At 32.5% G+C, this 9,299-nt stretch overlaps 1 long non-coding RNA gene across 1 annotated transcript; it reads left to right on the top strand.

The window, feature by feature from the left end:
* The first annotated feature begins 668 nt into the window (after positions 1-668).
* On the top strand, positions 669-1,992 carry LOC135265930 (uncharacterized). Its single transcript, XR_010333804.1, has 3 exons — positions 669-972; positions 1,021-1,462; positions 1,513-1,992. It is a non-coding gene; the product is annotated as an uncharacterized LOC135265930 (long non-coding RNA).
* Positions 1,993-9,299: the final 7,307 nt, after the last annotated feature.

Consider the following 9,299-nt stretch of genomic DNA (forward strand, 5'->3'; position numbering starts at 1 on the left):
ACAATAAAAATAAATTATTTTTTAAACGGTTTCCTAGGAAATAATTCCCAGTGTTGGCACATCTACACATTGTGATTTTTTTGATGAATTTTAATTTTTTTGAATTAAAAAAACTGCTAAAATCTGAGTAAAGTAAATTTAAAAATTATTATTCATCGTTTTGTTACGGAACGATTACCTGGTATGAAACATACAAACATAAAAAAATAAAACTAAAGAAGTTAACACAATAAGGTTGTAGCTCCAGATTTTTTAAAATATGATTTTAGGAATTTTTTCAACATTTTTCCCGTAATCTGCACTTGCTTCTAAATAACGTACCACTGAGTTGGTGCGCCAGTTTTTGAGCACCCTGTATAGTGCTTACTTCATAAAGTACAATGTGTTTTTAAATTATTTTCATCTAGTCGTCTATGAATTTACTATGAATACCGCATTCTCCATTTATTAAGTTTCCAATTCGGAAATAAACTTATTATATTATATTAAAAAATGATTCTTTTTAATGTTCTTTCTTACATTTTTCTGGTTCTTTAACCGTATTTACAGCGTTGTAAAAAATATGTTCTCATTGTCCAGAACTGTTCTATTAATGCCAGGGTTAAAACTAAAAAATATTAAAAATTATTAAGGTCAGGAAAACGCATTGCTGATTCACTTCATAAAAACCAATTTTTGTCAACCAGTTGTCACAAAATTTGGAAGCAATTTCGAAAATTGCATGTTACGCTGAGTGAAAAAAGAAGTACGAGTGTTTAATTTAAAATTCGGGTCACGGGCGAAGTGGGTTAAATTTTGTCGTCTTGATCTTCGGCAAGGATTTACGTTATCGATTGGCGCGTCCTGAAATGGCTGCAATTGAAGAGAAATTATACAGAGGTTAACCAGTGTAATTGGGACGTAATTGATTACACTTAATTGCTCCTCTGTCAATGCATCGGAAACATAACCACGAATCAAGCAAGTTCAATAGTACGATAAAACGAGTTGTGTGCATATTAATTTATTTATTTTATTCAGCACATATTTTTCTGCCGGATTAACGTAATTTATGTGTGTCTGACGTAAACGAAGATTAATTACTAAATGTACAATTAAACTCAGGGAATGATTAATCAGAAAATCTTTAGCACGGCATTAGTTTGAAAATGAAAAATTTGTTACGGAAGTTGTTGGAATTTAACGACGCGGGAACAAGCGGTACCATCATATTTAGCTAATAAATAAAATATTTGTGTAAAAAGGGACACCTTGTGTGCTTAAGCATGAATTAGAAATGGTCGCGCATTGTGTGCGTCTATTTTTAGCCTCGTATCGTTGAACATGTTTGAAATATTTGTGATAGCTGTCCATGAAGATGTTAAATGGAGGCTCCGGCTAAAAATGATTAAATTCTTTGTTGAAAATGTTAAAATGCATCGGCGGCAACAGGTGCCCCCGATAACACTATGGCTGCCGTCAAGTGAGTCGCCCCCATAAATCAGCCCCATTACCCAAATAGGTCACTTCCAGTTATTTACCGGAAATTCGGCCGATTTTTTTCGTGAAGGCAATTCAAAGTGCAATGCACCAGCTCGCACAGGAATCCCGTTTCCAAGAGTTATAGCCAGGAAAATAGTTTTTGTTCGAAACCTTCAAAAGTGGCTCCGAGGTCAGACTCGAAGAATAACAAAAATACAAAGAATTTTTTTGGACGTTTTATTGCCAACGAACAATAGAGGCTTTTTTCGGCACGAAGCTCTATTTTCAGAAGCATTCGACGGGGTATTTGTACCTACACGGTGCTAAAAATCGTACTCCGATGGGACACAATTAAGAAACTTTCGCCTCAAGGATTGATCCGTAAATCACGAAACTTATGAGTAAATTGCATTAGAAAGTTTTGAATAATATTGGGCAGACTCCGACGGAAGACTTGAGTTATGGGACGCGATGCGCGGCCTCATAAACTTGACAAAATCGCCCCGAATTAAATTTATTTTAAACGGAATTCATTTGAATTTTTAACAGAGCGGTTTATAATTAAGACATTAATGGCTAAATGATAATGGACAAAGTCGCAACCATTATTCAAGCAGGTGGGTGTCTATATAATTTTAAATTGGCTTTAAATTTGCGCCTCTCACACTATTTCTGATCATATCTCAGATGTCTCTCGTTTATTTTTAAATGATTATCGCCACACGGAACTGTGGCATGAACTCGGCAGACAGATAAAAAAATTAAATTTACATGCTTAATTTCATTGCATTGCGCAAGAATTTTAAGCGTCTCGACAAACATCACAATTAAATTTTATATTTTCTTCATAAACTTAAATACAACTTAAATACAGATCGCAAGTGCTCTACTTTCTATTAAAAAACATTCAATGTTCTAATGAAGTGTTAAAGTAAAACAGATTTTTACCAACATTTCCGTTAATCGTTTATTTATTGGTATCATTAGTATGCAAAAACGTTCATTGATAACTCTTATTAACGAATAATCATTCATTAATGAAAAATATAGGGGCGATTAATGAATGATTTTATAATCAGAGATAGCCATACTACATTGCGACAACAATTCAATGTCAAAGAAGGAAAATTGTAACTAAATCTCCAATTAATATTTTACGATTAAAAAATTGTAATTAAGTGGTTTATTAATCGACAAATTATCTTGATTAGTATTAATTGCTTCAATTAACTACTCGTTTGTTAAATAAGTATTTAAAGGTGTTTATTATAAATTTAAGATGTGTGTTTACTTAAAAAAAAATAATGAGTTGTTGCAATAAGTGTTAAAGATGCATCTAACTAAGTATCTTATTCATTATGAAGTTGAAGACTCATAATTTCAGACTCATTTATTTTATTTACATCGTCGTCTGATGGATTGATTATTATTATAATAAATTGTGGTTTAAAACTTTGGAATTTTGTTGGCAAAAAATATGCTTTTGTGATTTGTGGAAATATCTACCTACTTTTTTCATTTTATTTACTTATAAAGTTACAATTAATAATGAATTAATAAATAATGATGCAATTTCATTGTGATACTGTTCCTACAACGCAAGCGAATAACAAAGGCATTGCAAAAAACCACCAAAATCCTTCAGAAAAAAAAGTTTTAACACATCATATAATGCGCGCTTACATAGATAATCAAAGTCCAGTTCTTTTAATAAAAGTAGCATTGAATAACAAACGACGTTTTAAAAATTCGTTTTTGGGAATAGAAAAATTTACAATCTGTAAGAGAAAAATTATGAAAAAAATTAAATACTTACAAAGTTACAAAAAAATTTGACAAACTGAGGCATAAGCTCTTCAGAACGCTAAATAACACACTTTCCAACAAACTCCAAAAAAATAATTAAAAAAAATCCCTCTCAATTATTCTTAGCAGTATCTATTAAGAAGTAAAGTAAAGATTTTTTCTAATTTTTTCAACTATTTTTATTTGGTAATAGAACCAAAGAAAAGACCAATTTCTACTCTTCCACGTCAACAAAACTGAAAATTATTTAATATTTAATAATCACCATTTTCCAAACTGTGATTTTTTATCCAGAAAAATTTGGAAAACATTTTTGACCAAACTGTTTTGTGTTGAATAAATTCGTTAAAATTGATGAATTTTTTTATTACATTTTTTAGAGGTTTCCTTGAACGTTTCCTACCAGAGAACTTGTGTGCCATTATTTTGAACTTAATTGAATTCAAAAGATAATTCTCCATTTTTCGAAAATCGTTTGGATCATTTATTTGCTGTTAAAATTTCACTAAATATACACGTTCTTGTTTAAACAGCCTCCTCAAAATAGTTTTCTTTTGGGCTTTTCAGCAGACCCTAGAAATCTAAAATATGGTACACAGAAAGAGAAAATGGTAGATATCTTTTTAGAATCCTCCTAAACAGAAACATACAATTTTTTTTAAATTTTACGTGGTTAAATATTTTTCTTAAATTCAATTTAATGAAAAGCAAAACTGATAGAAATTCTTCGTAAAACAGAAAATCATGAGCGAAGTGTCCGAACATGGAGTTTTAAGTTTGAAATGAGCATAAATAGTTTAAAAGTTCTCGCGTGGTATTTGTGTGGTATAATGGCACATGCCGCGGAAGACATTTACTTAAATGGAGTCCAAAAGGCAGGAAGGGGCTAGTCCTTTGGGAAGCTCCACTCGCAGCGAAATAGCAAAGTTTAGATAAAGGAAGATAAACAGATTATAATGATTTAAACACTCTCAAATACGTCCAACTATAATAAAGTTCTTAACAAAATTTAAAAGTAAAGTTTCCTAGTTAATTTATGGCCGAAATTTTCGCTCTAGGACGCGGCAAACTAAGTGACACTTTGAAAATGAAATTTTTATCAAAGCAATGCACCTGCTCGAGCGAATCGTCGTCGCCTTGGAGTTACTACCACGCACAGGAAATCCATTTTCACTCCACTTGTCTCAAACTCGCGACTTGCACAACTAATTTACTTCTTGCATCGAACACCACGAGAGGCAAAATGGGGGGTTGGACCATGGGGGTCCGATAAGGCGAGGGCCATTGAGGGTAGCCGATAGGAGAGGGGCTCCGACCAATAGCCGGGGATTTTCGAACTTTTGTTGGCGATTATCGGCTCGCCCGAGGAGCAACAGCCATAATAGGCCCGACCGAGCATTTTTACCTGCTTTAATGGAGCAATAATGAACTAATTATCATCACAATCCCGACACATAAATCAGAAAAATCATTAGACGCGCTTCTTTCTTACCCGACATTTCCCACCAAATTTGTTCGCCCACCGAAAAAACCAAACCCCGATAAATGATTTATCCCAACGGGAATTTAAATAACGAGCTAATAGAAAAATCCACGAAGACAAAGTTATAAATTTCCCACTTGTTTATTAAGGCATATATCTAATTATTTTCTGGAAGCTTGTCAAAAACTAAAAACCCCACTAATAAATTGTTCCTTGTAATTAGAAACACGAGGCCACTATAGTGACGGCTCGTAATAGATTATAAATCGAACGCCACCGTTTGTTCGTGTTACGTAAGCGACCAGACGGAAAAATAACCAAACCTGCCCATTAGGGAGGCGAGAGGAGGCGGAAATGAAAGAGAACAAGGATAATAGAGGGGAGAAATAATTTTCGCCGACAAAAAAACGGCCAATTTGAAAACTAGCCACGCTTTAATTAACACAAGTTAAAGACTTCCGCCCGGCTTTGGACCCGTTCTTAGTTAAACACTACTAAGCTTAAAATTTTAATTATTTTTTTACCACTTGCGATCACATTTAATCTATTTTCCTTTAAATTATTTATAAATCCGCCAACTTTTGTAATGATCATCTTCAGGTTTGGTGAAATCAATAAAAAAAAATCTAATAATTTTTTCATTAATTAAATAAGAAATTGCACTGAGATATTAACTACTGTGTTTATTAGGTACTTTTTTGTTTTCATTTTCTTTACTTTTCTAAACTATAGTTCTATAGTTCATGATGTCTAGAGACCGGATTTTTATAAAGTAAAAAACCTTATTTAGGTGTCGAAAAAGTTGTACAAAACAAAAATTAGGTATTAAAATGTAGTATTTTTTTAAAAAACATTTCCTATTAATTAATATATATTATATAATATATATTATATTATTATATTTTATATATTAATTATTATTATTATACTAATTTATATTATAATATATAAAATAAATGTAAATAAGCTATAAAGAAGTTATTTAATTGTTGAACTTAAATATTGTTCTGAATTTGCTGTTGTAAAATTAGTTGTAATAAAAAAGCGATTTTTTGCTCAGTTTTAATCGCCCTATGATTGGTCTGTTTTATACTTGGGAGTGCGATATTTCTCCCCGATATTCAATGACAAACGCTTATATCGTCTTGCTTTTTTGTGCATCACATAGAAGTAGGAAATGTTTTTTTTATTTTTATTGGTCAATTACTCATTCCTGGGACAAACGAGAACCGGTTTAGGGCCGGCTTTTATCACAGAATAGGATTTCGCCTTATATGCGGATAAAATGGTCGATTCTGCTTAGTTTTTGAAATACTTTAATTTTTTTTGACAAAAATACACTTTTTTTAATTTATTACTCAAAAAATAAAAAACCTAGAAGTAGTAGGACTTTTACACAACTGATGAAAATGTACATTATCGGTTTGGAAAAATTAATAGATAATTACAATTATAATAATTAAAATTAAAATTTTTAAAATTAAAATCAAAATTTTGCGAACTCTAGAATTGTGATACTTCAAATATTACGTAAATATTATTCCAAAATCAAGACTAAAACAAAAATTATTTAAAATTAAAAATAATTTAGGTACTTATGTATATTTTCAAAAATTAAAAGATCAAAAACTGCCAAAAAAGCTTTAACGCTGAGAACCCAAAAAACACAAAAAACTAAAAAATATTGAAAAAAATATTCTGAAGAACTAAGCGATTGAAAAACGAAGAAACTGAAAAAACTACACAATTGGAATAGAAACACACTAATAAATTAAAACATTAGATTCTGAATAAAAAACCAATACACTAGAAGACCAAGGAGCTAAAAAATTTAAAAACAGGGATACAAAAATCTAAAAAGCAGTAAGTAAAATTTTATAGATCTAAAGATGTTTAAAACTCATTTAGGATACAACATTTCAATTTATTAGAGATTTAGGAAAAATAAAAAAAAGTCAAATAATTCTAATTTTAACAATACACATTTATTTCGAGTTTTAAAAAAATCCCTTAAAAATCACGTGTTAGGAAAGTTCCTAAAATCCGGTCTCTAATGATGTCTGAAAAATCCTACTACTGAAAACATGTTAAAGCAATAATAGTTCGTCAGGTTCGTTAATAAAACAACTTATTGTTTTTCTCAGAATGTATAGAATTTGATATTCATCGTTTTTCCGCTGTGTATTTTTTAAATCTTCTAGTTTAATTTCTCTTAAAGAACCCGCGATTGCATTTAATTAAACTTATTGTGGTTGCAGGCAATTTATTTAGCTCAATCCCCAAACCGCAATTATCTTGGTGCATCTTCTACTCTATTTACTCCTAAAACGAAGAAATTTCAGGCAGACATTAATTTTTATCTTGGGTTTGTTTCCGTCTAAGATGATAACAAAACTGGATTTACGAGTGTTTCGTCATTTCAATTCTTGAAACGTTCCATGCTGAAAATTCGGATTTTTCGTATGTGCCGTGCAGATTGTCCACGTGATGCGTTTTAAATGACTCTCTTTGTTTCTCTTTTAAATCGTTCCAGAAGTTAAAGACGCTATCTAAAATCCATCACACGACTTTTAACCGGAAAAGCAAAATACATCACACACAAAGGCGCGAAATGAATGTTTTCATCAAAATCTTCTAATCTACATTTAAAGATTAGGCCGTAAATCAGTCGGGCGCGGATCACGCGTCGGCCATTAAAGTTTCTTAAACGCATGTTAAAGAGGAAGCGCGCGCGGTTCAATTGAATTTTGGGAGTTGTGCGTTCGTTTGGAATTCCGATAAGTGGTAGCTGATAACTGTAATTATTCCAAATCACAATGCAATCACTGGAGGTAGTGGCTGCAATACCAATGAACTTGAGTGTTGAGAATAATTGTGCAACCTTGAGGACACTAGTCTTGTCCCAGCTGGTCGGTAAAAGATGGGACGCGGATATGAAAATAATGGAAGTCAAGGTCTACTGCATTGCATTTGTACCTGTGTTCGATTCAGCGAATTGTGTTTAACCCCGAGTTCCCAAGACGAAACTTCCAGCAGAAGCATTCTGTCAAAGTTGGGAACAGAGTGACTTAGTTGAATAGTTGCGGCCGCTACTTGGCGCAACTTTACGACAACAATAATTAAGTGGCGAGAATTTTGACATGTTTGTTGAGCGGAATTTCCCCAAGTTGTACATGTTTTCATTTGGAAACTGGCACGCAATAATAGCGGGCGAGCAATTTGGGCCGAAGAATTGAAGAAATTTCAGAAATATCTCGCTGAATATTTATAGACGCGCCCATAAATCCGGCGTCGCCTTTCGCCATTTACGGTACCAAGAAGTGTTCGCTATCTGCGTGTGTATTTTTTCAGCCCCTGCCTTCAGCCAACAAATCATAAACAGATAAGGAGCAGTGCTCAGCCTCTTCCGATAAAGATAGTCCAGACAGGCATGTTAATTTCGTCGCCGAAGCAAAGAAGAAGAAGAGATAATGAAATCGAGCGAATGCACGTAACTGCGTCGACACCCCATAAAACACCCCGCGTGCTATTAAAAATGCACGCATTAATCGGTCGCCAGTTCCATAATGAAATATACCACTCGAACGGTGGTAGAGGAGCTAGACCACACCGAGAGAGGGTCGGTGATATTTATTGCACATATTCATTAGGGAATGGATTCATCACAGAAGTGCGCCGAGGAGAATCTCGTGATACGCAGACAACTGAATCATGGAGCTGATTACCTCTGGGTCTTGCAATACGCTCGCCCGAAGATGAATTACCCACAAACAATTCCGAATAAACATTTTACTGCCAGACGAACAACCGACGCCTTTTTTCGCAAAAAAGAGCAATAAAAAGTTAAATTTACTCTCTAAACCAATTATTCATCATTTAATTAACTTGTCTGGAGTTTGTCTGTGTTTTTCTAATTTTGCAAGAATTAAACACAAAAATCTAATCTTTGACATTGACATTCAAGATCTTTTTCAAACTTCTTTAGTTATTTTTATTCCAACAAGGCTAACAAGTTTTAAATCAAAAATTCCATGACAAAAGTTCAATTTCTGATGCTTATTTTACACAGTGCCTATTTGAACACTTGGTGTCCAATAGATTTAATACACAAGCAGAAATTTTTTCCTTTTTCCTCTTGGCTAGATCTTTGAGCTGGAAAATGTTTCTAAAACAGTTTTTGATAAAATATCGACTTTAGATTGCATATGTTTTACTAATTTTGCAAGAATAAAAAAAATCAAATGGGTTTTTGGTGTTTGTCTACACAGTATTTTTGATATACCTACAATAGTATTACGTTTTTCACTTTTTTGAACAAATCGACATTTTACTTCTTCTAGAATCTAGATCTTTGTGCTTAGAAAAATAAAAAAAACGATTTCAAACGAGAAAAAATAGCAAAAAATGCTCAAAATGTTACGTTTTTAACAAAAATAAACTCCAAAATCAACTAAAATATTTATTTACTTTTTATAAAAATTCGCTAAAATCCTAACAAATACCATTTATTTTAAACAATTTCGAGCGATCTAAAGTGACACACAAAATA

This window comes from Tribolium castaneum, chromosome 4 (assembly GCF_031307605.1).
Source record: "Tribolium castaneum strain GA2 chromosome 4, icTriCast1.1, whole genome shotgun sequence".
NCBI classification, from domain to species: domain Eukaryota; kingdom Metazoa; phylum Arthropoda; class Insecta; order Coleoptera; family Tenebrionidae; genus Tribolium; species Tribolium castaneum.